This window comes from Erpetoichthys calabaricus, chromosome 8 (assembly GCF_900747795.2).
Source record: "Erpetoichthys calabaricus chromosome 8, fErpCal1.3, whole genome shotgun sequence".
Taxonomy (NCBI): Eukaryota; Metazoa; Chordata; class Cladistia; order Polypteriformes; family Polypteridae; genus Erpetoichthys; species Erpetoichthys calabaricus.
Window position 1 is genome coordinate 83913717 of NC_041401.2, and position 26573 is coordinate 83940289.

Consider the following 26573-nt stretch of genomic DNA (forward strand, 5'->3'; position numbering starts at 1 on the left):
TCTCAATGACGTGTTTCTATTAACTGATGGCTGAAAAGTACACCTTAAAACAGAAAACAAAATGATAAAATCACAGTGAACAAGGAACAATGTCAAAGAACAGTATTAGGCAATTTGATAGCTTCACTACACAGTATTATTATGTTTTGAACTCTAACCCACAGATGAAAATTGTTGTAAATTAATCTTGCTACACAATTTATTTACTAGGAACTTAAGTCCTGCAAATTAATACTTTCTTGCATACATAGTATAGGGAAGGCATAGGAATCGCGAAAACATTTGACCTCGAGATTTTGATGAATCTTTAAGTTTTAGACCTTCCTCAATCTGAAAATACCATTTTTGAAATTATGTCTGACAACGTGTCTGTGTGTACACATTATAACTCGAAAATGCTTTGACCTAGGTCAATGAGATTTTGTACACTTGCTTTATATCAAAATTAAGGAATCCAATCATCTTTTGGCCCACTTCCGTACTTTAACTGAATATGTTCGTGAATTTTCAAGTAAACTATGGTTATAATTACAGATAGATTATTCAAATTTTGTATAGATATTTATAATGATAAAAAGCAAACAGATATGAAATTTGAGAAAAATTACTCAACCGAAGTAGTACTTTATTTAAACAACCATTCAGATTTTTTTTATCATGGAAATACAAATGTTTACATGATATTACAAACTGTGATCAATATAATGCATATTCTTTCAAAAACTATTATTAATTTTATTTTAATTTATACTAGGGGGCTGCACCCCCTGCTCGCTTCACTCGCCCACACCCGGGTTTGGTTTACCGGATATACAATTTAAAGAGATTGTTATTTTCATGGGAATTGTTACATATGCATTATTTTCACTTTTACTTTAAATCTTTTGTAAAAACAATACCTGTCCTTTATTTCCGGCCCCGGGCGTGGTTACATCTCTTTCTCACAGAACGTATAACGCTGCTTGCGTTGTGAAGGGGGTGCGGCTGAACGCACGTTAAGGAGATGCCGTCGGATCAGCTGCTGTCTTTCTACTGCTGGCGATCTGCCTGTTCTGCTTGTCTCGCTGCTGCCCGATCATTTCAAAGCCTGTACAGCAGCTGTCCTTTTGCCATTTCTTGTCTCTGCCGCTCGCATTGTGAAGGGGGGGTGGTCTGTGCTGAACGCTTGCTAAGGAGAAGCGGTCGGATCATCTGCTGGCTCTCTTCGCTGCGTGTTTTGCTTGTCGCTTGTCGTTGTTTTAAGAGCTGGGAGCACATGAACTGTGTCTGCCAAAAGCAATCCAACAACTGCTAGGTTAGATGTCCATGGACTTGTTTTAAATGATGTCTCACTGCCTTGTTTCGCGTGACGTTGTAAAAACAATACTTGTCCTTAATTTCCAGCCCCGGGCTTGGTTAAATCTCTTTCTCACAGGACGTATAACGCTGCTCGCATTCTGAAGGGGGAGCGGCTGAACGCATGCTAAGGCGATGCCGTTGGATCATCTGCTGTCTTTCTGCTGCTGTCGCGCTGCCTGCCGATCATTTCAACGCCTGTACATCAGCTGTTCTTTTGCCACTTCACGTCTCTGCCGCTAGCATTGTGGGTTTAGGGTGGCTGAACACACGCAAGGAGAAGTGGTCAGATCATCTGCTGGCTTTCTGCTGCTGGCGAGCTGCGTGTTTTGCTTGTCGCTTGTCGTTGTTTTAAGAGCTGGGAGCAACTTAAAGTGTCTTTCGCTGGACTTCAAATTGTCTTCCGAGAACATCATGTCTCATCTCCCTAGTCTCCCTCCCCAAGATTTTTTTTTTTATAATAGAGAGATAATCATTAGTTTAACAATATTGTGTAAACATTGAACATACCATGTACTGTAAATATAAAGATGTAATGGGAACAATAATTTACTACATTCCTGTCATGTTCCTGTTAATACATTTAATTTTATGATTTTTTTTATTTCTGCCTTCATTATCATAATTTAATGTAGCTAAATGAAGTTTTATCTATAGCGATTTATTGCAACAAATATTATATAATACTAACACTTTTTCTATGTTTTTAGGTGATTATAACACTTTTTACTTTGCACATAATCTAGGTAATGCATATGTGATCATGAAAAAATTCCACCACCATTTTCGACCTCCCCAAGTGCGAAAATACCATTTTAATATGAAGTTTGATTATAAACAGATATAAATGATTGTGTATTGATATTATGAATTAATTATGATGAGAAACAAAGAGATATGATATTTCAGAAATACTGCACAACTGGAAGTGGTTCAGATTAAGTATACGACAAAGTCGAAGGGAGCACACTCCCGATTTTTTAATGTTGCATCTGCAATATGAAAATAAATAAACAAAATGGTTGAATAAAAAGTTATAATCTGATAATGAGTATATTTATAAATTTATCGTGCTCATAAATCTTTGATAACTGTAGTTGGATAATATGCATACATTTTGTAATCAATAATATATTTGGAAATGACATACAGTAATATACGTCATGACAAACTGGTGATCCATACAGGGTAAGTTCCTACATTGTGCGTCATGTTGCCAACATAAACACCATCTCACTGAGAAAATGTATGGGAATAAGCAGGTCATCACAATGGAAAAATAGAATAACATGCACATGCACAGTGTTTAAAAGGGTGCTGAGCTTTCTTTTTTATTTTATTTAATTTTGTACATCCAGTGTAAGGTATTAAAATGTCTTGCTGCTGTATCCCACTATACTGTCATTGGAATTGATTTAATTAAACTTTCTAGTCTATAGAGAGTAGTAGCTTATGGATGTTACTAAGAGTAAGCCAATTCAAATATTTACACAGAGTATTATATTACCAAGAGCAGAGACACTTGAAAAAGACCTGATAATAAACATGAAGTCAGACCCTGTCCATCTGCAAGGAATGTTTATAAATTACAGTTCTGAAATCTGATGAAGCTACAGCCTAGGTTCACTTGCATTATAAGCTGGAAGGTGTGATTGTCCAGGAACAGCATTGAGATGACCTAAATGTGTCCTTCAGTATTGTCTATCTATCTTTCATCCTCTCTTCCATTTCCACACTTGCTTAATCTAATGAAGGTCTGAGAAGAGGCAGTGGCTTACTTGGCAGCAATAGACAGGACCTTTTACTGGCTAAAGCACTGGACTTCGAACTTTAAGTATGCCAGTTCAAAACTTACCTCTGCCTCATTGTGGAACCCTGGGCAAGATACATACTGTAACCAGTGTCTGCTCCAAATGTAAAAATAGATGTATAATCATTGCTAACATTTCTGTGTACTGTACCAGAAAAAATGAACAATCTAGAAGGGTGTTGTGTAAAATAAAGTATGAAACAAGTCATGAAAGAGATTACCATGCATTTTTAAAGAAACACACAGGCTCATCTTAAAACGTATTTTTAAAGATTAGCTACATGACTGCATGTATTAGGACACTTGGAGGAAATCCCCATAGACATGGAAAGACATTTTCATGCTGTTAATATGTTTAATTATTCTGTGTACTTTGGATTTGTCTCACAATGGAAGCAATGGCAGTCATGTCCATTATGTTTGTTTGGGTTGCCTTTAAATGTTCTATATCTAGCGGCAAAACTTTTGCCTTTCCTGTTGTGCTTTTGAAACTACTTTATCCATTATAGGATTACAGAGACCCAAACCATCTCCTTATACTGTAATTACAGGTTCAATGCTAGAACTAGTGATAAACATGACATCAGTCTGCATTTAGACTTAATGAATAAAACAGACATCATTGAGTCAGTTTGTGAAAAGCTGAAGAACTGACAGCCCTTTAAGAATATGAAAGATGTAAAAGCCAAGTCACAAATTGACAAAGATGTGCTCAGAGTAAAGCCCATTTTAAAACCTGCATTGATCTGTGGCCTAAAAACTACCCATGGCCTTTGCCTCTTACTTGCACAACTGTTTATAATGTAAGCTTGTTAAATAATAAAATTAAACATTAACTACATTAAACTGTTATCACAGGCATAACAGGCAGAGGGGTCTGGTAGCAAGTGCTGAACTTTAAACCACAGGGCTGACACTTGAAATGCCATCTTCCCTGAGAAAGGCACTTACTCTATGTGCTCCAACTGTAACAGCTGTATCATATAAGTCACCTTGGATAAAACTGTCCTGCAAATAAACAATAGTAATAAATTTCAGATGTCACATGGCCACATGCTACACTTCAACAGGGGACCTATTACAACTGAACAACTGTCAAGGACTAGTGTTTGTTCCTACCTTGTGTGTGATTCTGCAAGCATGACGCAGGTTCAGTAAATATGTTCATGGAATAAATTAAATTAAGTAGCAAGATATGTTTATGTACATTCATTTTCTAATGCAAATATTCTAAAATGATTAATAATATTTTACTATTTTTATTAATTTAGGTTGTGTTTTAAACACTGGCTTCTTGTATAGTGTTGGCTGTTCTCTGACATCTACTGTACACTTTAATAGTGGTACTCTAAAACCGACCCCGAAAAAAAAATGAGCCAAGATGGCCAATGTATGAAAATAAAAAGGAATTTATTTCAAAAAAAGATAAAACATAATGGTAGGTACAGAGATGCAATACAGAAACAATACTTACAATATGAAAAGACACATCTCTTTTATGCATTTATAAATTTGGGCTTCCAATGGTGGTTTTAACTTGACACCCTGGGTGAACAAAAATTGTATCTTACTCTCCCCCACACACACACCCACCAAAAATTTAAATTTTCATTATGACATTTGGAATACCAAAAATAAACAGTAATAACATTTAAAATACTGCGGTGGGTTGGCACCCTGCCCGGGATTGGTTCCCTGCCTTGTGCCCTCTGTTGGCTGGGATTGGCTCCAGCAGACCCCCGTGACCCTGTGTTCGGATTCAGCGGGTTGGAAAATGGATGGATGGATGGATAACATTTAAAATATTAAATTTATATAAATATAAAAAATTAGACATATAAATGAAAGACCTGTGTGTATAGAGCAGTCCGCTCTGCTCACACTCAACCACAGCCACTAGATGGTGCATGCATCCACTTTTAGATTTTTTTCCCGCTTGCATGCACCTCACTTCTCACTACATAAGACCTGTGTGCAGCGAACGCCGTCAAGCAACAACGGCGTTGTGCTAATGACACAAACGAAAAGACACAACGTCAAAATGAAGCAAATGCCGCGGCTCAACAATGTGCAAGTGAAACACCTCAGCAACTGAGGCCAAGGCTTGAAGTTTTCACTAAAAACATTTTCTATCTGGAGGTATTTTCTTAAGACAAAGATTAATAGGACTCATATGCCAATTATATTGCTTAGTTATCTTCTTACGAAAGCCAGTGGGGCAACAAGCACAGGCAGATACACGTCCTCTACCTTGGGTCATTCTTAAGAGTGAGCTGATGCCTCTTCAATTTCACAAATATAATAAAACCGCTAGGGAGTCTTCTGGATGTTTTTAGTCCCAAAGACCATATACAGCTAGTCTAAAATAAAACTAAATTTCACAAATCCTATATTGCAAAAGTATGCAAATAGAATAACACACTTACAAAGAAGAGAATCTGTTTAGTCAAGTCAAGTAGCTTTTATTGTCATTTCAACCTTAAACAGTTAATACAGTACATACTGAAACTAAACAATGTTCCTCCAAGACCATGGTGCTAAACTACAAAAAATTACACATAACAATGTAAAAGTGCATGTGTGCAAGCATGTGTAAACATTTCAAGACAGTGCAAAGACAAACAGTGATACAAACAAGACAGTGCAGTGCCAACTAGTACATATTTATGATATCTAAGGGTACAAAAATGTAGCAGTTTGTGCTAAATATGACAATATCTTAATAGAAAGAAAAGATGTAAACATGACACTGGAAGTATAAAGAAGGTAACAGTATAATAATAAATAAATATAATGATAAGTATAAAGACATAGCCTAGTTGACCAGGAAGGTGTATATGTGTTATCGGTCTAGTCCCTTAGTGTTTAGGAGTCATATAGCTTGAGGGAAGAAACTATTACAGATTCTGGTAGTAAAGACCTGAATGCTTTTTCCAAATAGCAGGAGGATAAATAATTTATGTGAGGGGAGAGTCGGATCCTCCACAATGCTGGTAGCTTTGCGGATGCAGCGTGTGGTCTACATATCCATGATGGAGAGAAGAGAAACTCCGATGATCTTCTAAGCTGTTCCTACTATCTGCTGCAGGGTCTTGCGATTCATGATGGTGCAATTCTCAAGCGAGACAGTGATACAGCTGCTCAGGATGCTCTCAATAGTTCCTCTATAGAAGGTGATGAGAATGGGTAGTGGAAGATGATGAACCCTCAACAGCCTTCGCAATGAGTAAAGACGCTGATGGGCATTCTTGTCTATGGAGCTAGTATTGAGGGACCAATAAGGTTCTCTGCCAGGTGAACATCAAGGAATTTGGTGCTCTTGAAGATCTCTATGCTTGAGCTGTCGATATATAGCGAAGAGTGGTCACTTCTAGTTCTTCTGAAGTCAACATTAATCTTCTTTGTTTTAAGTACGTTCAGAGACAAGTTATTGGCTTTGCACCAGTCTGTTAACCATTGCACCTCCTCTTGGTATGCTGACTCGTTGTTCTTACTGATAAGGCCCACCACTGTTGTGTTGTCAGTGAACTTGATGATGTAGTTCAAGCTGTGCATTGGTGCACAGTTGTGAGTCAATAAAGTGAACAGCAGGACTAAGCATGCAGCCTCTGGAGCACCAGTGCTCAGTGTGGTGCTGCTGTTTCCAATACTGACTGACGGAGGTTTCTAAGTCAGGAAATCTAGGAACCAATTGCAGAGGCAGATGATCAGAACCAGCAGGCTTAGCATTCTAATCAGGTGCTGAGGAATAATTTTATTAAATGCTGAACTAAAGTCTATGAAGAGCATTCGCACGTATGTGTCTTTCTTGTGCAGGTGAGAAAGAGCTAGATGGAGGGTGGTGGTTATGGCATTGTCCATTGAATGGTTTCGGCGGTATGCAAACTGCAGGGGGTCCAGTGAAATGGGACAATAGTCACTGAGGCAGGACACTGAGTACTTCTTTGGCCCAAGAATGAAGGCAGTAGTCTTGATTATTACACTATTGCACAAACAAGGAACACACAAACTAAATTTTACACCTGCCATCTAAACCCTGACCTTTCTTGCTGTCCTTGAAGCAAAGTCATCAATTACTGTACATCAACATAAGAAATCTGCATTTGTTGCACAATTAAATATGCATGTTAATTTAAATGTTAATTAAATATACATCATAAATTATGCACAATTTATCAAACTTTCAGAACAGGAGCTAAATGAACCATACAACCTACTTGGCTAATTCTAGACATAAGACACTCCAAAAGACTCGATCTTTCATAAAACATACAAAATATCAGCATAATAGAGACATATAGAAATTCCCCTTACTGAGCTCACAGAAAACCTTTATGTAGTCACCTCAGTGAAAGTTAGCCAAATCAATACTGTGCTAGTTAGGATGTAATCATTATGCTTCAGGCTGCACACATATCATTATGAAACTGTGTGAAATTACATCCAATGTTATATAAGCTAGTTGGACAGAAAATGGAATATTGTCACCCTGTGTGTAATAGCATAGCAAGCAACATAGGCTAACAAAGTGTTATACTTATAAACAGATGACATAGCTATACACTTTTATCTTCTGTGTGTTTCTCCTCTTTTAATTTTTTTTCCTAAACTGAGCACCTGATGGCTTAGACCTTTTCTTTCCCATTTCCCTGTTTATCTGGCACTCCAGTATCACTACATTACCTATCTGTCAAAACTGTTAACCAAGAGTCAAGACTAAACCAATTCACCTTGGTGGTGTGCTGACTGTTTTTTGCATTATTTTTGATGATTTCACACAAAAGAGAAAAAATGCAACACGTCTATGAAATTCTACATTTACTGTATTAGGAATGAAATGTGGTTTATTTGATAGCATTTCGTAGTGTGATTGGTTTTTACTAATTGCATTAGTCAGGTTCAAAATCAGAGATGCGTTATTTGATAGATTCTTCCACTCCTCCTGCCCCCACTGCCCTCCCCATCTCAAACTTCTGATGCCCTGGAACACACTAGAAGCAGATGCGGTGTGACTCAGTTACAATTTCTGCACTCAAAACAGATTACAGCATCCACACGGACAGGGTGGTGTGTCCCAGAAGTGGCACAGAAAATGTATTTTAAAATTCTGCACCGTAATGAGCTTCCTCCACTGCATTGCTCTTTGGTGCAGGCGCCCCATGCCATCATGGGCAACTGCTAATGTAGCCTATAACAAAAACCACCACTGAGGGCGTGGACCTCATTTGTCTCCTTAAATTAACTACTTCTGCTTTTTCTTCCTTTCTGGAATCTTTTCTCACCACCAGTAGAAGCTTTGTCTACCTTCCATCTGAGTCAAATTTGACCATGCTATTGGCTGTAAAAGGCTGTTAAGCCCCTACCAGAGACAACTTTCAAAAGATGCCCATAAATCTCTTCCTGTGTTAAAGAAGACATAGGAACACATCGAGATGTTCATAAGCGCACCTTCTATGGTCCAAGATGTTCCCACAAGCCAGGAACACTCAAGCAATACTCCAAAAGCTTGCCGGCAGTGGGAATAAGGAAGGCCGGATGAACTACTGGTCTATGTTCTGTTTCTCCCAATGCCCATCTGTAGTTTACGTCCTAGCAGTTCACAAAACTGGTGCACAGCAGTCTATACCGGAGGTGTTATCATCTGGCAGTAAGTACACTGGTACCATTACCAGTACCAGTGTACTTAACCACCAAGGCCTTTTATCACGCAAGTCAAGTCCTGCATTATAGCAGTGTCATCATAGTTACAGTCTCAGGTGGACCCCTCTTTACACCTGTCAATGAAAGGAATATTCACCAAGTGTAGAAGGCCGCTTAGAGTGTTTTTTGTGAAGCAGACTGCTCAGTCATTATCTGCTCTCACCGTCTATTGTTTCCTAGTAAGACAAACTCTCAATGTATTCACTGAAAAGTAAAGTGTAAAAATAAAGGTAATAAATCAGGTGTTAAATTTGAACACATTTCAAAATTATCTGCTTTATCTATTGGATTTAAATGCCATAAATGAAAAGGAAGCTGTGTATAAGCAGAAGCTTGTAACATAATTCACAATAAAGAACTCAGAATGAAGGTTATTTAGCCTGTAGAATTAAACAAATGTCTAAAAAGATGCTAAAAGATTTAACAGGATGACCAAAATGGTCAAGGGAGGTTTAAAGAAATAGCTAACAGGATCCAAGCTGCCACATGTGATTCATAATGACTGAATAAAAGTGTTCATATAATATAACGTTTTGGATAGCCAATCATTTTCCATGGTTTTCCAAAAGTCCATTTAAAGGACTTTTATACTGTTCTATTTAAATTAATAAATGCATTTATATATAATTCTTTTCTAAATAATGAAAAATGAACCCAACTCCATGTCCTGAAGACACTGTAAATAAGAAACTCTAATAGCTCTATAAACAGCAGCACAAGGCAGGAACAATCCCTGAACGGGGTGGCAGTTCATCGCTACCGCTGTTCACCATGTCCACACTTTTAATTATTAACAGTATACATTATTTAAATGAAGTTAAAAATATATCTGTATAATGTAATATATATACTTTACTGCATTTCATCTTAAAAAAGATATCAAGAGCTCCAACAAGATAGCGCTTGGAAATCTAAATTGACTTAGAAGCCAGTCGTCATCATCTGTAAGTACACTCTCTCTTCTTTTGAATTGAATTGAATTCCTTTATTGTTATTGTATGGTACAATGAGATTCAATATGCAAATCCTCCATAAACTTACTTTCCTATGAAATGGCAAAATAACAACAACAACAACAATAATAATAATAATAATAATATGATAAAAACAATGAAAAATATACAATATAAAAGCATAAACGGCTCAGGTTGTGCAATATTACAACTGTAATGCAAGTTTACAGTGAGGTAATTGTATTTATAAGTACAAATAGTTCTACTGGGAGCACTTAATGTACTGATTGAGTGTGTTTAGAGCTCTTGGGATGAAACTGTTTCTGAACCGTGAGGCCCCTACAGGAAAGATTCTGAAGCGTTTGCCGAATGGAAAAAGTTCAAATAGACTGTGCACATGGCTTTGGCAGTGTGTGCTAAAAGCTGAATTCTGATAATTCTCTCAGCTCTTGACACAATCTGCTGTAGAGCTTTTCCGATCACCTGCTGTAAAGCTGTGATTCCACACTCAGATACAGTGAGTTAAAATACTCTGAGTGGTGCACTGAGTGTAAAAATGCTAAAGCAGCTATGGTATTTGGAATAGTTTGGTCATTCTGTGTATTATTATATGATTACAGGTTGATTATAATCAGATGCCTTAAACTAAAAAATGATATGTGGTTAATTTCAGTGTATTTGATAAAGCCACGTCAGGGATGTGAATCTAAAAAATAAACGGAAACCACACAGGAACAGCAGCACTGCTTTCACGCTGGGTGCTGCCAGTTTGCAAAACCGAGCTGAAAACTTGCGTACGCAATGGTTTCAGCTGGCGTGAGCATGTGTGTGGCTTTACGGCAAGTTTAGTTTTTATACATCATGATGTGACCGTGGAACGGGCGTACACAACATTTTTGTGTGTATGCACCATTTAAAAAGGAAGCCCCAGGTCTGTAGAATTTGAAAATGTTGTTACTTATGTAGTCTTTGTTTATTGATCATGTTGCATAAATTAAATACAAAATTTTGACCATCTGTTTCTTTTTTTTTTAATTTTATTTATTAATTGTATTGTAATCATTCCATACAAATAGATCAATTTATACAAAAAAAAAAGAATTGAAGACAAATCAAACCCCACCCTTGAAAAGGAGAGCATGGCTAAAGGAGAAATGCTTAGGGCTTTTTAATAGGGCAAAAATTAACAAAAGAAAGGAAAAAATATATATAGGTAAATAAAAAAAATGGAGAAGGGAAAGAAATGCAGAAATAATTATTACTTCTTACAGTATTCTAAAATATTATTGATTAGATCCTGCCAGATTTTGAAAAAATTCTGTACAGATCTTCTAACTGAGAATTTGATTTTTTCCAATTTCAAATAATATAAAACATCAGTTTCCCACTGACTTATCAGAGGAGAGTTAGGATTCTTCCAATTTAACAAAATAAGTTTGTGTGCCAAAAGTGTAGTGAATGCAATCACCGTTTGCTTGTCCTTCTCCACTTCAAGTCCGTCTGGAAGAACACCGAACACAGCTGTTAATGGGTTTGGAGGAATTATGATACCAAGGCTGTCTGAAAGGCACTTAAAAATTTTGGTCCAAAATGATGTTAATTTGGTGCAGGCCCAAAACATGTGACCCAGTGAGGCAGGAGCTTTGTTGCAGCGTTCGCAGGTTGGATCTTGCCCTGGAAACATTTTGGACAGTTTTAAGCAAGACAGATGAGCTCGATATATAATTTTTAGTTGGATAATTCTATGCTTTGCGCATATGGAGCTCGAGTGAATTCTCTGCAATGCTACCTTCCACTCCTTTTCTGATATATTGATTAAGAGATCTTTTTCCCAGTGTCCTCTTGGATCTTTGAAAGGAAGGGACTCTAATAAGATTTTATATAATGCGGAAATGGTGTCTAATTTCTCGAAATTGAGCAGTATTTTTTCCAGCATGGTGGAGGGTAAGAGATGAGGAAAATCGGGCAGTTTCTGTTTAACAAAGTTTCTAATTTGAAGATAGTGAAAGAAATGTGTAGCTGGGAGGTTGAATTTGGAACGTAATTGTTCAAAGGATGCAAAGATATTGTCTATATAAAGATCTCTGAGCAATTTAATCCCAAATCTTTTTCAGGTATTAAAAACTGGATATGTTTGTGAGGGTTGAAAGAGGTGGATGTCTTGCAGAGGTGCCACAGATAAAAGATTTTCCATCTTAAAATGCTTTCAAAGTTGGTTCCATATTCTGAGTGAGTAAAGCACAATTGGGTTATTAGAATATTTGCGATAACTTGCATTTATTGGAGCGCAGAGCAGGGAGTATAAAGAAGTACTACAAGATTTTATTTCTATTGCGGGCCAAGCCTGTGTATGTTCATTTTTTTGTGTCCAGGTTTTTATGGCTTGTATGTTTGCTGCCCAGTAATAAAACTGAAAATCAGGTAAAGCCATGCCACCTTCTGCCTGAGGTCTTTGTAGGGTTGCTCTTCGGATACATGAGTGTTTTGAGTTCCAAATAAATGAGGTTATAGTTGAATCTAATTGCTTAAAAAACGATTTATTGATATATATTGGAATGTTTTGAAATAAAAAAAGAAGTTTAGGAAGGATATTTGTCTTAACAACGTTAATTCTTCCGGCTAGAGTAAGATGAAGGGTTGACCATCTATGCAAGTCTTGCTTAATTTTTTCCATACAGACGACAAAATTTTGTTGATAAAGAGCTTTATGTTTACTTGTGATATTTACCCCAAGGTATTTAAACTGATCTGCTTTGGTAAAAGGTAGGGTGTCCAATCTAATATTATATGCTTGTGAATTCACTGGAAAGAGTATACTTTATTCAGATTAATTCTGAGACCAGATATCTTTTGAAATTCTGTGAGTGCAGTTAAAACTGCAGGCAGGCATATATATAAAACTATATCATCTGCATATAGAGAAATTTTCTGTTCCAGTCCTTCTCTGGTAATCCCCTTTATCTGATAAGAATTTCAACAGTGAGCCGCCAGTGGTTCAATGGCGATTGCAAACAGCAGTGGTGACAAGGGGCATCCTTGTCTGTTGCCACGTTCTAGCTTGAAGTAGTCTGAACAAATGTTGTTAATACAAACTGAAGCTTCTGGATTGATATACTGTAGTTTGATCCATGCACAAATATTCGGGCCAAACCCAAATTTCTCCAATGCAGTGAAAAGGTAGTTCCATTCAATCATATCAAATGCTTTTTCTGCGTCTAATGATAGTAATACTGTATCTCTGTGGTGTTTGACTTTGCTGGTGAATATATTACATTAAATAGGCATCGGAGATTGGAAGTTAAGTGTCGGCCTTTAATAAATCCAGTTTGATCTTGTGATATTACCGAGGTTAGCAGTTTCTCCATCCTTCTAGCTATGATTTTTGAGAGTATCTTAACATCATTGTTCAGGAGTGAAATTGGTCTGTATGATGAACATTGTAACAAGTCCTTATTTTGTTTAGGAAAGACGGTGATTAATGCTTGACGATAAGTTTGAGGTAGAATTTGATTGTCTCTAGCTTCTGTAAGTTTTGCCAATAAGAGAGGAGCTAGCTGAGTGGAGAATTTCTTATAGAATTCTACGGGGTAACCATCAGGGCCTGCTGATTTCCCGCTTTGAAGTGACTTTATAGCTTCTAGTAATTCTGATAGGGTCAGAGGTTTATCCAGTTCCTCAGCACTTAAAGCATCTATTTGTGGTGTCTGTAATGTATCCAGAAATGCATTAGATTGTGTGTTGTCTTCTTTGAACTCAGTGGAATATAAGGTTTTATAATAATCTCTAAATGTGTGCATTTTATCTTTATGGTCAATGATTTCTTCTCCATTCGTGTTGGTGATTACTGGGATTGCATTGCGAACTTCTTGTTTGTGAATTTGTTGAGCTAAAAGCTTATTAGCTTTTTCTCCGTGTTCATAGTAATGATGTCTTGACTTATAAATACGTTGTTCAGTTTCTTTAGTTGTCAAGATGTTGAGTTCTGTATGCAGAGCCTGCCTTTTCCTATGAAGAGCTTCACTTGGACGCCTGGCTTGTTCTTCATCTATTGTAGTAATTTTGCTTCTTAGCTCTGACGCTTTCTTGGTTTCTAATTTATTTCTGTGGGAAAGATATGAGATAATCTGTCCTCTTAAGAAGGCCTTTAGTGTTTCCCAGAGTGTTTCTGCAGAAACCTCTGAGGATGTGTTTGTCTCTAGGAAGAAGCTGATTTGTTTGGATATAAATTCTGTGCAGTTCTCGTCTGCCAATAGAAGAGGGTTAAGACGCCATCTGCGAGGTGAGTGTGAGGGGCTTAATGATTTTAGCTCCAAGACTAGAGGGGCATGGTCGGAGATAACAATTGTGTCATATTTGCATGATTTAATCGTAGGCAAGAAGTTATTATCTATATAAAAATAATCAATTCTTGAGTAGCTATGATGCATTGGTGAGTAGAACAAATATGTTCTTGAGTTTGGGTTAAGAAACCTCCAGGGGTCGGATGAGTTGTGGTCAGTTACAAACTGTGTAATTGTCTTTGCAGTATTAGATGTCGTCCCCCCTGTCACAGGAGTCCTACCTAAGAGTGGATTTAAAACACAATTAAAGTCCCCATCCATTATAATTTTATGAGTGTTCACATTGGGAATGGATGCAAATAAATTTTGCATGAATTCCTTATCATCGACATTGGGTGCATAAACATTTATCAAAATCATTTTACTGTTAAATAAGTTGCCCATGACCATCACATATCTCCCTTCAGGGTCTGATACTACATCTGATGTTACAAATGGGACTGTTCTGTGTATGAGAATTCCCACACCACTAGTTTTCTTTGTAAAGCTAGAATGGAACATTTGTCCAGTCCAGTCTTTTTGTAGTCTGGACTGATCCTTGCTTAGTAAGTGGGTCTCCTGTAAAAATACTATTTTAGCGTTTAAGCCTGTTAGGTGAAAGCATACTTTCTTTCTCTTTAATTCGTGATTCAGGCCTTTAACATTCCAGCTCACAAAGTTAACTGTCCCATCATGGAGATATTGATTCTGAGTTTTTAATGTCATTTTATAGTCTTAACTGGTAGTGAGGCAGTTTTAATCTTAATTTCAAATTTCCCCACAAGTTATAGCCATATAGCCTATTGTTACGTTGATATTTATAGTTATAAGGTTTAGAAGAATAGTTTAGATATAGCCTGCTCTCCATCTCTCCCCCCTTTATCCCCCCACCCCCCATTTTGCCTCCCCACATGAGGCTTGATCCCACTTCGCTATGTCCCAGTCCTCTGACATACTAAGAGACAGAGCACGTCCAAAACAAAACAAGCCCCCCTCCCCACCCCGCAGTGGCATTTGAGAATTAAAACAAAGTAGAGATATCTGTTGCAGCTAAAGTCTAAATACTATCTGCCAAAAATATAATCATTAACAGTCTTTAAGCTTAAAATAATCTTCAGCAATTTTAAGATATTAAGATAATAAAATAATGAACCCTGGAATGATTTTAAAAAAGTGGTCTAGGATAAACATAGTAGATCCTAATGCAATAGTAGAAATAGCAATAAACCAAGGGTATGATATTAAACAGTCTGCTTTAAGGTAGTAAAAAAAAAAAAAAAAAAAAAAAATCAAACCCTACTTTAATTACTTCCACACTTCCATACACTCACGTCTATAACTGTAATAAAAACATAAACATATAGTGTCCAAGTAAAGAAAAGGATGTATAATTATAATACCAGTCTCTTTAAAAGTGGATCCGACAGAAGATGATAGGTCCTTCCCATGCCATGACAGTATACGGCTCCTTATTAACTTTCAAAAGAGTGTCGGGAACAGCTTCTTTAATTCCTTTTCAGATTCCTCCTTGCTTGAAAATACATAATATTTGTCTTGAACTTCCACTTTCAGTTGGCGGGATACAAGAGGCTGTATTTGATATCGGCTTTCCGTAGCAGCTTTTTAACGTTAAAGTAGGCTGCGCGTTTTGCAGCTGTTAATGGTGAGAAGTCGGAGGAAAATAGGTTTAAAGGTGCTTGATCTGAGTATGCAATAAGCTGCTACTATCTCTGTATCAAATTTAAAGTCATCTCCATTACTTTAGAGAGTAATTCTACTGCAAATTTCACTGGGTTTGAGCTTTCTCGTTTCTCAGGTATACCTTCAATTCTTACATTATTTCTTCTGCACCCATCTTCCAGGGCCGCAAGTCTGTCTCCGAGTTTTTTGCATTTGGAATTTGCAGCTGTAGCTTTTTCATCGGCGTTGGACGCCCATTGTTCCACAGTTTCAATTCGAGCTGTGAATGCCTGCTTAACATCCTCCAGCTGATCTGTAATGTCATTTATCTGATCGGCAAGTTTTTTCAGTTTGGATCTATTTTCTTCAATGTGTTCCTCTAATTTCTCCAAGATGCCTTTAAAGGTCGCGTCAAAATGTTTAAATAGACGCATTTCCCGGTTTTTGTTATCCTTCTTAAGCTCACTTATGGCCGTAGCCAGTGTAGCGATCATCTCTTTCATTTCAGACAGTTTGCTTCGGCTTTCGTGCTCTGCGAGTGGAATTGCAGCTCCTGTTACAGCAGATGCTGCGGGCTCGTGATGAGTAGATGAGAGCACGTACTGCAGGGCCTTTCCTAGTGTTGAATGATCCTCAGAAATCGGCAATCCATCATGACCTGTATCACTTGCACCCTCGCTCCCATTTTCACTCTCAACTGGAGACGACGCGGTGGAGTGGGGTCCTAGGAAGTCTGTGCATTCGTCTGCCTGTTCCAGGTCAGTCTCTGAGAGGCCATACCTTGTACTCGGGCCGGCTGTCTGTCCAGACTTTGATGCAGTTTTAAGTTTCTTTTCCGGTTCTTTCTGACTTCTCTTTTTGTTACTCATGTTTATATATTGTAGTGGAAGTTCCTTGGGTCGGGTAAATACAGGATACCTCTAAATAATAATAAATACGTGGGAAAATAAAGCCGCTGCTAACGGAGCTCCGCTTTAGACGTCCATCTCCTGCAACAGATGAGACCAAATCCTTGACCATCTGTTTCTTATTCATGTTAGTAAAAAAAAGTAAAAGCAATTGTTTTACATTGTATTGCAGACTTTGTTTAAATCATTCCATACGTTTCTGTCTTTTTTTCCATTCTTGTGGAATTGGTTTAAAGTTTACATGATATAACACTAGATTACTCGGGCCAGGGTGTACATTCTGCAGTTTGCTTCTTTCAACATACTCCCCAAATGCTACTATCAATATTACAATGGATAGTTAGCATGAATTCCACTACAGGTATTTTCATCACTGCCTGTAACCATTTCTAAAGTAGCTTCTTTTAGTGACTAAGCATACAATTTCAATATACAGTGGTGTGAAAAACTATTTGCCCCCTTCCTGATTTCTTATTCTTTTGCATGTTTGTCACACAAAATGTTTCTGATCATCAAACACATTTAACCATTAGTCAAATATAACACAAGTAAACACAAAATGCAGTTTTTAAATGATGGTTTTTATTATTTAGGGAGAAAAAAAATCCAAACCTACATGGCCCTGTGTGAAAAAGTAATTGCCCCCTTGTTAAAAAATAACCTAACTGTGGTGTATCACACCTGAGTTCAATTTCCGTAGCCACCCCCAGGCCTGATTACTGCCACACCTGTTTCAATCAAGAAATCACTTAAATAGGAGCTGCCTGACACAGAGAAGTAGACCAAAAGCACCTCAAAAGCTAGACATCATGCCAAGATCCAAAGAAATTCAGGAACAAATGAGAACAGAAGTAATTGAGATCTATCAGTCTGGTAAAGGTTATAAAGCCATTTCTAAAGCTTTGGGACTCCAGCGAACCACAGTGAGAGCCATTATCCACAAATGGCAAAAACATGGAACAGTGGTGAACCTTCCCAGGAGTGGCCGGCCGACCAAAATTACCCCAAGAGCACAGAGACGACTCATCCGAGAGGTCACAAAAGACCCCAGGACAACGTCTAAAGAACTGCAGGCCTCACTTGCCTCAATTAAGGTCAGTGTTCACGACTCCACCATAAGAAAGAGACTGGGCAAAAACGGCCTGCATGGCAGATTTCCAAGACGCAAACCACTGTTAAGCAAAAAGAACATTAGGGCTCGTCTCAATTTTGCTAAGAAACATCTCAATGATTGCCAAGACTTTTGGGAAAATACCTTGTGGACTGATGAGACAAAAGTTGAACTTTTTGGAAGGCAAATGTCCCGTTACATCTGGCGTAAAAGGAACACAGCATTTCAGAAAAAGAACATCATACCAACAGTAAAATATGGTGGTGGTAGTGTGATGGTCTGGGGTTGTTTTGCTGCTTCAGGACCTGGAAGGCTTGCTGTGATAGATGGAACCATGAATTCTACTGTCTACCAAAAAATCCTGAAGGAGAATGTCTGGTCATCTGTTCGTCAACTCAAGCTGAAGCGACCTTGGGTGCTGCAACAGGACAATGACCCAAAACACACCAGCAAATCCACCTCTGAATGGCTGAAGAAAAACAAAATGAAGACTTTGGAGTGGCCTAGTCAAAGTCCTGACCTGAATCCAATTGAGATGCTATGGCATGACCTTAAAAAGGTGGTTCATGCTAGAAAACCCTCAAATAAAGCTGAATTACAACAATTTTGCAAAGATGAGTGGGCCAAAATTCCTCCAGAGCGCTGTAAAAGACTCATTGCAAGTTATCGCAAACGCTTGATTGCAGTTATTGCTGCTAAGGGTGGCCCAACCAGTTATTAGGTTCAGGGGGCAATTACTTTTTCACACAGGGCCATGTAGGTTTGGATTTTCTTTTCTCCCTAAATAATAAAAACCACCATTTACAAACTGCATTTTGTGTTTACTTGTGTTATATTTGACTAATGGTTAAATGTGTTTGATGATCAGAAACATTTTGTGTGACAAACATGCAAAAGAATAAGAAATCAGGAAGGGGGCAAATAGTTTTTCACACCACTGTATTAGTTCCCTGTGCTCCACATATATCACACAGAGCAAAAATGAACATACAAGTATTTATTTTATTAAAATATATATTTTATTTAAGAGTGGTGCCTCTGTGGCTGAGGATCTATGCTGGTATCTGGAGAGTTGCTGGTTCAAATCCCTTTACTGTCAGAAGTTGGGGTCTTGAGCAAAGCCCTTGATGTGAAAATTTCTCTGGGCGCTGTACAATGGCTGACCCTGTGCTCTGACCCACAAAAGTCATGCAAAAAGACAATTTACCCTCGGGGATTAACAAAGTATATAAAAGTCGAAAAAAAAAAGGCAAACATCCATCCATCCATTTTCTAACCCGCTGAATCCGAACACAGGGTCACGGGGGTCTGCTGGAGCCAATCCCAGCCAACACAGGGCACAAGGCAGGAACCAATCCTGGGCAGGGTGCCAACCCACCGCAGAAGACAAACATTGATTAGTAAAAAAAAACTCATTTCTAAAGAACTCGGTAGATCCATGCTCACATGAAGAAGTCCATTTCATACATATTTTCCTATGCACTTCTGGATTTTGAAAACTTGGATTGTCCTCTCGCAAAGTATTCTGTGCTCAAGACAAATGCAATTTAATTCTTTAACACTTGTAAGTCCTATGTCTTTTCTGTGTCTAAAGCAGAATAATGAGCAGGAATTAATACCATACGTTCAACACAGAATTAATATTAAATCGCACAGTTTAATCTGCTGACATGTACTGTATGTACTGTAATATACAGAACGTTCAGAATTTTTAGCAGTCTTTATTGCTTCAGCTCCTTCCTCCATGGTTAAAATGTTTTATACTCTTAAACTCCTTAATCTATTTCCGGCATTAGCTCTTCTTTTTTTATCTTAGTACTTTCTCATCTAGTAAGTTTCTTAATATTCCTATTTTATGTCAATAAAAGTAAAACAATTTGACGTTAAAAAAAAAAAAATTGAATTTCATTGCTTTAAAATAAAAATAACACAGACAACATAATTTCAATGTAGGATTTGTTATTCAGTAACAAAGAATTGGTCTGAACACTTTTGTAGGGCCCTGTATTTGAATCTCTCCCACTAACTGGCTCACACCACTTTGGTAGTTTTCCACAAATGACAATGACTTTTAGAGCTCTTCAGCTGTCTCTCTTTTCCTGTGTAGAGTGCATTCATTACACTGCAGCTACTGTATGAATAATCTTTCCTAAAGGCATCTTTACACAAAGGTCTAAATATAGCAGTTAGTTTTATAAATATGGAAGCAGGTAATAAAATAAAAATCAAGAACATGCATACACTTGTACAGTACATTCTCAAACCAGGTAAAAGGTAGCAGATCTATTTTATGCAGTTATAAAATGTATAAATTCCTCTGATTATAGATCATCACAGTTTAACTGGAAGCTTATCTAAATCAATTGGAATCTTGTGTACAAATGACATTGATAAATGCATTGTGTACCTGAAGCATGGCAATAAATATGGTAATACGAGTCAGGAGAGAAGGTTATCTTACTGGGAATCAGCACTATTGACACAGGTTAAAAAGGTTTATGTGACATTAAATGTCCACTGTTCTTTTCCATCTGATCTTTCCACAAATTGATATTTAATATTTTTTAAATAAAATCTGTTATTACCAGAAATAGACCACTGTTTATATGTAGTGACTTTTGCACAAAATATCTGCAAATACAGAGTTTGTATAACACCTACCGTAGCTAAGTTCCCTCATAAGTACCTCTACTATATTCTGCATTCCCATGCAAGAATCTTTGTCTACTCTATCTTACTCCCCACTCATGCATGTGTCTGCTGTAAACTTGTGCAACACAAGTTCCATAGTTGAACAGTATATGACTATATTTTCCCTCTTACACATTTACATTTTGTGGCAGCTTGGAGGATGCTTTTAAATAAAGACCAAATGGATGTTATTGTGGAATGACTTGCAATGGTAATATTGATTCTGATAGAATTAAAATGTAGCACTTATTGAAGACAAAAGTAAGGGTGTGGTCAGGAACAGGTGAGATCAGTACGCGAATCCAATTAATGCACATAATCAAAAGAGCTAAGCAAAATCAAAAGTCAGAGCCTGGCTAGACCTTTGTATTAAGAAAGACAAATATAAGTGTAAGGCAAAACCAAAACTAAATTAAACCAACTAAACAACCACTGCCAAAAGACTAACATTCTAGATATGTCCATTCAGATTCAGTAAGAGCGTAAGAGATGCAATGGCTTTGAAGTGTTTCAACAAATTCTTATATTCATTAATTAGCCCATAACTTTGATGTCAAACAGATTCTTCAAGTTTTCTACAAGTGCCGATTTTGTTTGCCAGAATAGTATAATAAAGGAAGCCACTTGGAATAGGCTATTTTTGTATAGATATGTCCGCTATGAGGGTAAGCCACTGATTTCTTGCTGTACACCAAATCTTAAGAGGTGAAAGATATTTTGAGCTTATAAAGTGGCATTTGTCAGAAAGAGTAGCATTTATTTTCAAGATCAATTACATAATTGCCAGTTCACTGTCAGAAGATCGATGATGACTGTGTTCACTTCTTTGAGGCCAGGAAAAAAGCCATTAAGGATGGAAACATTGGGGAAAAGAATCTTTTGACATGCAAGGAAGCAAGCAATTTATTTCGTTTTTGTTTGGATGCAGTTCTGCAGAAAATGTCTCTTCAAAGAAAGGTTGCACTTCATCTAAATTGGATATTAGTTTTTGGTTTCAATTGTTTCAGTTTCAGAATTCTTAAGTTACACATGGATACCAAATTAAATCTTTTAAAAAGGAAAGGAGATATCATGAGCAGTAAAAAACTGGCCACTCAAGTACAAAATACAAAGAATGTTTGATGGAAAAGAAGAAGACAACAAAACAGTATAAGAGGCTGAAAATAACAGTGTGGTCTTGTTGGCGTGAGTGTATGTAACTAAAGAATGGTCACCACAGCTGTCATTTTCACTGATCAACACTGAATAGGGCATGTCTGATAAGAATCTGAAGCAGCCCACAGACTACACAAATGACAGTTGATGCAAGGTTCTGAGGAGCTTCATCATTACTATATAGAACTTAAATCTCACTAATCCAATGCTGATTACACAGACCTCCATCTCTGATCCAACTTAATTACTTACAGTATATGTTCCATTTTTCCATGTAAGAACATTTTCTATACTCTGTCTTAACTATTGTCTTACTACTCTGTCTTATTCTTACTCTGTCTTACTGTCCATTCATGCATGTGTCTGCTGCAAGCTCCTACAACACAAGTTCCAGAGTTGTACAGTATGTGGCCATTTTTCCTGTTATATATTAACATTTTGTGGATGATTTTTAATTACAGGTCAAATGGATGGTATTATGGTAAGACTTATGGTGTTAATACTGAATCAGATAGTAATTATTGAAAGCAAAAGTAAGGATGCAGTGAGGAACAGGTGAGGTCAATACACTAATCCTTTCAGTGCACCTAAGCAAAAGAGCTAAGCAAAATCAAAAGTCAGCATGTGGCTAGACCTCTGCAATAAGACAGATGTATATTAGGGTAAGGCAAAACCAAAACTAAAAGGAAGTCAAAGGACATTGACGATGATTTGTATCACTCACAAAAAAACTAACATTCTAGAACTGGTATATTCAGATTCAGGAAGAGTGAAAGAGAGGTGATGGATAAAAAATGTCTCCACAAATTCGTATAGAATGCCTGATGGGACAAATTAGAACATTAGAACAATCTAGACGAGAATAGGCCATTCAGCCAAACAAAGCTTACCATTCCTATCCATTTAATTCCCCTAAAAAACATTAAGTCAAGTTTTGAAAGTCCCAAAAGTCTTACTGTCTACCACACTGCTTGTTAACTTATTCCATGTGTCCATGGTTCTTTGTTTAAAGAAAAACTGTATTTTGTTTGTGCAACATTTACCTTTAACAAGTTTCCAATTTTGTTCTTGATGAACTCATTTTAAAATAACTGACTTGATCCCGTTGAATTCCCTTCATAATTTTAAACACTTCAGTCATGTCACCTCTTAATCTTCTTTTGCTTAAACTGAAAAGGCTCAGCTCTTTTAATCTTTCTTCATAATTCAAACCCTGTAGTCCTAAAATCAGCCTAGTCACTTTTCCAAGATCTTTTTCTAGTGCTGCTATGTCCTTTTTGTAATCTGGAGACCAAAACTACACACAGTACTCCAGATGAGGCCTCACCAGTGCGTTATAAAGTTGAGCATAACCTCCTTGGGCTTGTACTCTACACAGGTGCTATATAACCTGACATTCTGTTAGCTGTCTTAATGGCTTCTGAACACTGTCTGGAAGTTGACAGTGTTGAGTCCACTATGACTCCTCAATCATTCTCATAAAGTGTAGTTTCGATTTTCAGATTTCCCATTGTGTATTCAAACCTAACAATCTTATTTCTTACCTGTAACACTTTACATTTACTTACATTAAATTTCACTTGCCACAAATCTGCTGTCCAAATCACTCTGTATTGTTTTAATGGATTCCAGATTATCTACAAATCCACCTATCTTGGTATCATCAAGTCAAGTTTTGAACATTAGAACATCTGCAAACTTAACCAGTTTATTACTTACATTCATATCCAAATCATTTATATATATTAAAAATAGCAGCGACCCCAGCACTGACCCCTGTGGGAACACCACACCACCAGTTCTCATAGGATTCCTCACATCTTCACTCTCTCCTTCCTGTGTCTGAGCTAATTCTACACCCATCTACAAACATCACCTTGAACTCCCACTTCTTTTAGTTTGATGTCCAGCTTCTCATGTGGCACCTTATCAAATGCTTTCTGAAAGTCAACATAAATAATACCGTAAACTCCACTTTGATTATATCCTTTAGTTGGTTCCTCATAGAATTCCAGCATGTTAGTGAAACATGACCTCCCTCTTCTGAACCCATGCTGACTGTTCAGAATAACTTCTGTCCTTACCAGGTGTTGCTCAATCTCAATCCTTAATAATTCCTTCCTTTATTTCACCTGTGATGCATGTTAATCTTACTGCCCTATAGTTGCTTGGATCCATCTGGTCACCCTTTTCATATAATGGGATAAATATTTGCCATTTTCCAGTCCATTGGAATTTCCCCAGTGTGCAGTGACTTCCTAAAAATATGTGCCAAGGGTTTATATATGTACTTGTTAGCCTCCTTAAGAACTCGGAGGAGTTCTATTATCTGGTCCTGGTGACTTGTTTGATTTCAGCCTGTTTAATTTGAGCAGTACTTATCCCTCATCAATTTCCAATTTCCAAATCACTTAGTACCTCCATAAGTAGTTCCTGTTACTGCTGGAAGGTATTCCATTTCCTCACATTTGAAGACCTCAGAAAAATGCAAGTTTAGAGCATTCGCTATTTCACTGTCTATATTTTTTAATTCTCCTTTACTATTTCTGATGCACTTCACCTCCTCCTTGACTTTTCTTTTACTACTAAAATTATGAAAGAATCTCTTTGTTCATTTTTTCCCTTATCGACTATATTCCCCTCTAACAATCTTTTAGCCTCCCTAATATCCTTCTTACTGGTTGCCCTTATGTTCTCATATGTCCTACGATTCACATTAGAGTTATTAGTCTTGTATGTCTTATAACGCTGTTTTTTCCTTTGCAGTTCTTTTTCAACTCTTTATTAACCCACTGCAAAGTTTTTAAAATTCCTATTAATTCCAAATGTAGGTATGTACCTGTTGTGCATTACATGTAAAACATTTTTAAACCTGTACAAAATACTAAATCCATACAGGCTTTACTCCACGTTGTTTCTTTAACATACTGTGTTAACAAACAGTCACTAATTACTTCTGAAAACTCCTGCTCTTGTTTTTCGCTATTTCCAAGGTTATCCCCGTTACTCCTCCATGACTACAATACAGTATTCCCCTGTACATAGAATGTCTGATTAAACAGGCAGAATAAAATAATAAAACAGTATAATTGACAGCAAATAACAAGCAAAAGAGTAAACATTCCCAGTAGGGTCTTGATGGTTTGAGTGTATATCACTAGAGTTTGGTCACCACAGTTGTCATCTCCACAGATCAATATGAACAGGGCACAACTGGCAAAGATTTGAAGCAGCCCAATGACTACACAAATAACAGCCTTACATGGGTTTGAAGAACTCCATCACCACAATTTAGGGCTTAATTCTAACTAATCCAACGCTGTTTACAGATTCAACCATCTCTGATCCAACTAAATTATTAATTAAATTAAGAAAGTAAAACAATGTGAATAGTTATTGGCCTGTGTTGTTTCTTAAGCCAAAAAAACTCTAAAGGTTTATTCCAATCACTCACAAACTTTAAACATGTCTTTATATAAGCAAACAAAAGTACATTTTAGGACTTTTAAGTTAAGTTTTAAGATGAAATGCCAACTTTTGTTTAAACAGAATTAGATTAGAAATATAATAATACCTTTAAGACTTAACCACTAGCTCTAATTATCTAATTACAGTGTGTTAAACTGAAAAGCTCAAGCACTTTGATGATTAAAATGTATTTCTCCAGAAATAAATACATTTAAAAATAAATAAATAAAGAAATACATAAGTAAATACACAAATGAAAAAGTAGTTTAGAAGCAGTAGGTTCTGTCAGTCTCAGGGCAATTTTCCTTAAACAATTACCATGCAACACAGTTTGCTTTAGTGAATATAATATCAAACATTTTCACATCCAAAAGCTGTCTTTAATTTTGCATACTTGTAGCACCCCTATGCAGTACACAGCATGCTCTACATCTACAGAGCTTTAATAGAAATGTTGGTATATGTTTATATAATGGGAGCGTGGACTGCTTACGTGACTTGCTTAGTGTCACATCATGAGTGTGAGGCAGGGAAATAAGCAAGCAGCCTTGTTAGATAAAGTCCGGTGCTTGAGCTGCTCAACCACAATGCTTGTTTAAACAGTCAATCACCTCAAATATATCTAAAGAGAGTTACGTTTTAGCTGTATAGATTTCATTAGGTGTTCCCCTGCCGTCTTTCTGATTTTTTTTCTTTTTCTGTAAGGGAATAACCTTTGCTTTTTTCCTTCTTTTTAGGTGCTAATGCAGCCCCTTCACAAACCCCAATCAAAATAAAAACTATTATTATATTGTAAACGGGCAATATATGACTGATTTTTACCTTCCTCTCATTGGCAAGTATATTTGTTTAATTTTCTTTTGAAATTAATTCTTAAATAATTAATTAATCCTTAATTTTCCTGAAAACAGAAATAAACAAATTGCAACAGTTTAATTACACTGATTATGAAAATAAAATAAAACAAATGCTTCTTAAAAAAATCACATCATAAATGAAAAAATGACAACTTTTTTTATGAAAATTCTGGACAAAATTAATAAATGATTTAGACCTTGAACATGAGAAAATACAGTGTATCATAAACATTGCCCTTTAAAAAATTGTTATTGCAACACTGTTCCAAAAAACAGCTTCACATTATTTTATTCAACACTTCACATGCTGAGATGTCATTTTTCCCATTTCACTTTATCATATTTCAGGCTGTGCGCAAGTCCTTCTTTCTCTCTTGTAGATGGATTAATAGCAGCAGGTAGTCTACTCTAGCAGCTAAATGCCTTTTTCCACTTTGGGCCAAGTTGAACCATATGCATGCCCATAGGAGTCACCATTATGATTTGGCTTGAGAGCTTCCTAGGGCCAAGGGTGGAGATTTCTGCTACAAAGGCATTCATTTGCCAATGAATGCATTTATTTTAAGCACTGAGTATGGAAGTAAAG

General features: G+C 36.9%; 1 protein-coding gene across 5 annotated transcripts in view; it reads right to left on the reverse strand.

Annotated features, from left to right (window-relative positions):
• Positions 1–26573, reverse strand: part of srrm3 (serine/arginine repetitive matrix 3) — a 437508-nt gene that overhangs the window by 200122 nt on the left and 210813 nt on the right. The window lies entirely within an intron of this gene.